The sequence below is a fragment of the Terrapene carolina genome, unplaced genomic scaffold (genome assembly GCF_002925995.2).
Source record: "Terrapene carolina triunguis isolate 2854851 unplaced genomic scaffold, T_m_triunguis-2.0 Scaffold638, whole genome shotgun sequence".
In the NCBI taxonomy this organism is placed as follows: Eukaryota; Metazoa; Chordata; order Testudines; family Emydidae; genus Terrapene; species Terrapene triunguis.
The window spans coordinates 689,485-695,350 of record NW_020664989.1 but is presented as its reverse complement, the minus strand read 5'-3'; the positions used below and the strand labels follow the sequence as shown (position 1 = coordinate 695,350).

The window sequence follows — 5,866 nt, the reverse complement described above, 5'->3', positions numbered from 1 at the left end:
GTCTTTCCCCCATCACTAGATGTGAGGGGGGAGCTCATTCAGACCCTGCTTACGCTTAGTATTTAAAATCTCCTTATTGTCCCTACCTCTGCTGGCCTTAGATTTCTCCTCCTGTCCCTTCTTTGATAGTCCAGGTGGGGTGACTGGGTGGTTAAGGTGATGTATATCTAATCCATTGTGCTTTTTACATATGGGTTTGAATCCCATCCTCATCGTGCACATTTAGTTTTCTCCCCCCTTTTACAAACAACCATCTCCCCCTTTGGTACAGTGAGAGACCAAACCATGTTGCTTCCTGCAAACAAAAACCTTCTCAGGAACTCAGACCTCCCCCCTGCTTTAAATAAAATATGTCTAAATCCCAGATTTCTCAAAGAGTTCTGTATTTCTTGGTTTTTATCTCAAAAGGTAAAATCCTCATAATCTCCCCCAAACACCCTGGGATTTCCCCAAATTATTAAAATGCCCCCACCTCAGCAAGGCCACAACAGTGACCTACAGCTCTAGTGTCTAGGCCAAGCTGTTCTGAAGGAGGCAACTCAAACATTTTCTTTCTGCTTCCCTTGGCAAGATCTAACTGGGAAAACAAAATCCCCCAAATTGAAAATTTTCTGCTGAGAAACCAATACTAGTCTGTTTGGGGACTTTCATTTGAATATATTATTATTATTCTCTTCTGATCTCTGAATTATTTCAGTTCAGTCTTTGTCCTCCAGGTGTGTTTCCAGGTGTTGAGTTGTGGGGATGAGAGGCAAAGTCATGATGTCTCTTCCCCTCTTTCATAGTTTCTTCCAATTTGCTAGGAAGTTCCTTTGCTATGATGTGAGTCAAGCAGTGTCCATTCTCTCCGGACTATCTTGGAGAAGTCTGCATTGTACGCAGTTCCTGGGATAGTTCTTGGGAGTGTGGATACCTTTAATGCTTCAGCAGCGAGTCTGGCTCCTCCATTGTCACACCTGAAAGGCTGGTGGTGGGCATTTCCCAACCTCATAACACATTTCAGTAACGCACACAGAGCAAAACTTCATAACTTCCCAACCAATGCTAGCACAGACCATCCAACAAGATATTAATGTTCAACAGATCAAGACTTTTAAAATGATACCTCACAAGGCAGACTTTGTACAAACCATACCATCATTATATGACAGTGGTGAATATGGGGCTTCCAGGGTGTTGCTTTGAGCACAGCGTGCCACACCTGGGCTTACATTGCAAAGGAGACATACCCTTAGAGTCCATCTCTACCGTGATAAAGATTGCAGCATGGCTGACCTGGGTCATCTGACTTGGGCTCATGGAACTAAAGCTGTGGGGCTAAAAACTGTAGTGCAGATATTTGTGTTCATGCTGAAGCCTGGGTTTGGAAACCCTCACTCCTTGTGGGGTCTTAGAGGTTGGGCTCAAGCTCATATGTCTGCACTGTAATTTTATAGTCTTATAGTCCAAGGCCCATAACCCTGAGTCAGCTGACCCGGGCTTTGAGACAGGTGCCCTGGGTGTTTTAATCAGAGTGTAGACATAACATTAGGCTACATCTCCAGTGCAATGAAACACTCATGGCTGGCCCATGTCATATTAATCAGTCATGCAGCTTGGTCTGTAGTAAAGTTGCAGTGTACGTGTCTTGGCTCAGGCTCAGTACCCTGGTCTAGGAGCCCAGAAGGTTGGGAGGGAGTTTAGGAAGTGGAAATGATAAAACTGCAGTGAAATATTACCCTGGACTCAATGGCATTTCTCCATTGGTCTGTCTGCTTTGGGGCAGTGACAAAAACACATCCTCTGCATTCGTTATTTCAAAGGGTGGTTTAGGATTTTCATTCTCAGACATGGTGCACAAAGCAGGACTCAACCCTCAGCATAAACTAAATGAGCTGCCCACAGATTCTGGCAGCCACAATGAGCATTTGGTGTGAGAGCTCAGACCTGCCCCTGGCCTAGAGGGAGGGAGTCATCTGTGAGGGGACTGGGACGCTGCTCTATCAGCTCTTAACACCCAAACTTTCAGTAACTCTATTATCAGTGCCTGTGAGTGTCATTTAAACCATAAGAAAAATCACACTGGGCTAGACCAATAGTCCATCTAGCTCTGAATCTTGTCTTCTGACAGTAGCCAATACCAGGTGCCCCAAAAGCCACTCAATAAGGCTCTACTGGGAGTTGAACCCAGGATCTCTTGTTTACAAAACATGTACTTTAACCGGCTAAGCCATGGTGCCTGCTATTGCCAAAAGCATCATGTCTGCCCACACCTGACTCTCCGCCAACCCCCACTGAGCCCTGACAAGTGTTGCTTGTGTTTGGATTCTGTAAAGCAGAGCAGCAGGTGAAGTTTTCCCTCACAAGGTGTGTGTGTGATTTTTTGGACAGGTCTACGCTACAAAATTAGGTCGGTGTAACTACATTACTCAGGGGTGTAAAAAATTTACCCCCCCGAGCAATGCAGTTATATTAAACTAACCCCGGTGTAGATAGCGCTGTGTCAACAGGAGGGCTTCTCCCATCAACATAGCTTGGGGAGGGGCTTGGTTAGTGAAGACCCAGAGAATAGGTGGCCCATGACTCTTGCATTTGGTGAGGCTGGGCATGAGCGCTGGAAGCTCCCTAGAAGCTAGTCCGCCTTTGCTCGCTCCTCTCCTCCCCTGAGGCCTCCTTGCCTGCTGCTCATGCCTCTACACCCTCTGCCCCAAGGTCTGCCCACCACCCTCACCTCTCTGCCCCTCCCCTGAGACCTGCCCTGCCCACCACTCACACCTCTCTGCCCCTCCTGTGACCTGCCCAGCCCACCACTTGCACCTCTTTGCCCCCCCCCCCGAGACCTGCCGTACCCACCTCTTTCCTCATCCTGCTGTTGTTATTCCATGAAACATCAAGGATGGAATAAAAAGCTGAGTTCACTCCAGGGTGAGGAAAGAAAGGAGCCAACAACCCCCTGGCAAAGCTCAGTGCCCCAGAGAAAACCTGCTCCCTGCTATCGCAATCACTGATGTGCTGGGGATATGACGGGAAAGGGACTGTCTGAATGAAGGCAGGATTAATCAAGGCAGGAAATGGACAACAATCTACAGCAATGTCATTAACCACAAACACACTCTCATTATGCTCCAACCAGAAGGGAAATAGCAGGAATTCTTGCTGTTCAGCCATGGACACACTTACACAACAACACAGCAGTGCGTGTGCTGTGGAAGCTGGTCTGGTTAAATAATTGGAAATGATCACTCAGTGAGATCAGAACTAGAGTGTAGTGAGAAAACTACATAAAGCAACTAGTTGTGGCTGAGTGGTTAGGGCGATAGATTAAAAATCCGTTGGAGGTTCCCTGCACAGGTTTGAATCCTGCTAACTATAGAGGAACTTGTGGTTCTTTAATTTCAGTGCCTGAGCATCCTTGGTGTGCACAGGACTTAGGTCTTGTCTCGCTCTCAGGCTATGTCTATACTACAGAGTTATGGGCTTTAGTTAAAGCGTTTTAATTAAACCGCTGTTGCGTGTCCACACTATGCTGCTTTTGTTACCAGAGCACATCCACGCTAGCAGCTCTTGGACTGCCACAGAAAGCAGTGCACTGTGGGGAGCTATCCCACTGTGCAACTGCCTGCAGGATGCTTTGAGAAGGGTTTGCAATGTCTCATCAGCTGGTACAGCATCACATGATGCACGTTTCTCTATCCCATTGTTCCATGGGCATCCTACTACATTGCCATCCGCTTTTCAACTGAAGTGTGTGTGGTGGGGCAGAGACTGTATGGGGAGAGGGAGTGTGTGTGTTGGGGAAGATTGAGTGTGTTGGCACACTGTCTCTAAGTTCAGATAGCTTCTGGAAGCAACCAGTCCTGAGGCAGAGGGAGGGGGACAGCCCCGACATCAGCCCCTGCTTCCCTCACTGGCTTAGCACAGCACAGCAGTCTCTGTCACATACACACACACACACTGCTACCTGCCTGGCTCTGTGTCAGGGGCGCCAGAACATGGAGGTTTAGAGGGCCATGGCCCCACCACTTTTACAAGCCGTAATGATGAATGACAGAAGGGTGTACAAGGTGGAGTCTTGGGGGGAAGAAGCGTTCTGTGGGTAGGGTGACCAGACAGCAAGTGTGAAAAATCGGGATGGGGGTGGGGGGTAATAGGAGCCTATATAAGAAAAAGACCCAAAAATCGGGACTGTCCCTATAAAATCAGGACATCTGGTCACCCTATCTGTGGGTGTGGCCTCGGGGGGAGAGGTAGGACAAGTCATCAGGGAGAAGGGGCAGTGTGCGGTTGGGGGCCTCAGGGAGAAGGGGTGGAGTGAGTGAGGCGCCTTAGGGAAGGGATGTCATGGGGGACACCACAGTTTGGACGCCGGTGGCCCCCCCACTGTAAGGAGCAGAGCAGCAGGCTCAGCTGTCAGATCTTCCCAGAGTGATGAAAGGGGAGGGGCCCAGCCTCTGTAGCAGGAATGCAGGGCAGCCGGGTTCACAGCGGGCATTGTGGGATACTGGTGGAGGCCAGTTCTGGTGATATAATGAACAGCAGTGTCTACACTGACACTTTGTTGCTTTAAGTTTGCCGCAAAAAGCTCTAGGCCTCTCGTTGAGGTGGTTTTATTTTGTCACCAAAACAGGGCAGTTTTGTCACCAGACGTGGCATTGCAGTGTGTACACCAGCCAATAGCTGCCGACCGAGGGAGAGTAGTGTGTCTTTCACATGTCTGAGCAATATATTTCTGCTGAAATAACTTTGTAGTGCAGACCTGGCCAAAGATTCACACACACACAGCTTGCAAGGAAAACCTCACCTGCTCCTCTGCTTTGCAGAATCCAAACACAAGCAAAGCTTGTCAGGCCTGGGTGGGGTCTGCCAGGGAGTCAGGTGTGGGCAGACACCATGGCTTAGCTGGCTAAAGCACTTGTTTCATAAACAGGAGATCCTGGGTTCAACTCCCAGTGGTGCCTTGTTGACTGGCTTTTGGGGCACCTGATATTGGCTACTGTCAGAAAACAAGATACAGAGCTAGATGGACCTTTGATCTCGCCCAGTATGGCTGTTCCTATGGCTTAAATTACACTCACAGGCACTGATAATAGAGTTACTGAAAGTTTGGGTGTTAAGAGCGGATAGGTCAGTGTTCCAAGCCCCTCATGGATGACCCCCTCGCTCTGGGACAGGGGCAGTTCTGGGCTCTCACACCAAATGACTCATTGTGGCTGCCAGAATCTGTGGGCAGCTCATTTAGTTTACACCCTGGGTTGAGTCCTGCTTTGTGCACCGTGTCTGAGAATGAAAATCCTAAACCGACCTTTGAAATAACAAATGCAGCAGGACGTGTTATTGTCCCTGCCCCAAAGCAGACAAATCAATGGAGAACTGCCATTGACTCCATGGTAATACTCCACTGCCATTTTACCTTTTTTGCTTGCTAAACTCCTTCCCAACCTTATGGGGTCTCAGAGCCCGGTACCGAGCCTGAGCTGAGATGTCTACACTGGAAATTACCACCCCATGGCCCAAGCCGCAGGAGCCTGAGCTGGCACGGGACAGCCCTGGGTGTTTCATTGCAGTGTGGACATATCCTAACATTATGTCTTCACTGCCATTAACACACCCAACTCACTATTCTCAAATCCTGGGTCAGCTGATTCAGGCTTCTGGGGCTTGTGCTGCAGGGTAATAAAATTATGGTGTAGATGCTTGAGCTTAAGCCCGGCCTCTGAGACCCCAGAAGGGCTCCAGTCTGAGCCCAAATGTCTGCACAGCAGTTTTCAGCCCCACAACCTGAGCCCCAGGAGCCTGTCAGATGATCCAGGCAAGCCAGGCCACAGGGCTTTTTTCACAGTATAGATGCACTCTCAGGGTATGTCTACATTGCAATGTAAGCCCAGGG

At 49.0% G+C, this 5,866-nt stretch overlaps 2 non-coding genes across 2 annotated transcripts; one reads left to right on the top strand and one right to left on the bottom strand.

Annotated features, from left to right (window-relative positions):
• Window positions 1–2,145: 2,145 nt before the first annotated feature.
• On the bottom strand, window positions 2,146–2,219 carry TRNAT-UGU. Its single transcript has one exon. It is a non-coding gene; the product is annotated as a tRNA-Thr (tRNA).
• Window positions 2,220–4,863: 2,644 nt separating this feature from the next.
• Window positions 4,864–4,937, top strand: TRNAM-CAU. Its single transcript has one exon. It is a non-coding gene; the product is annotated as a tRNA-Met (tRNA).
• Window positions 4,938–5,866: the final 929 nt, after the last annotated feature.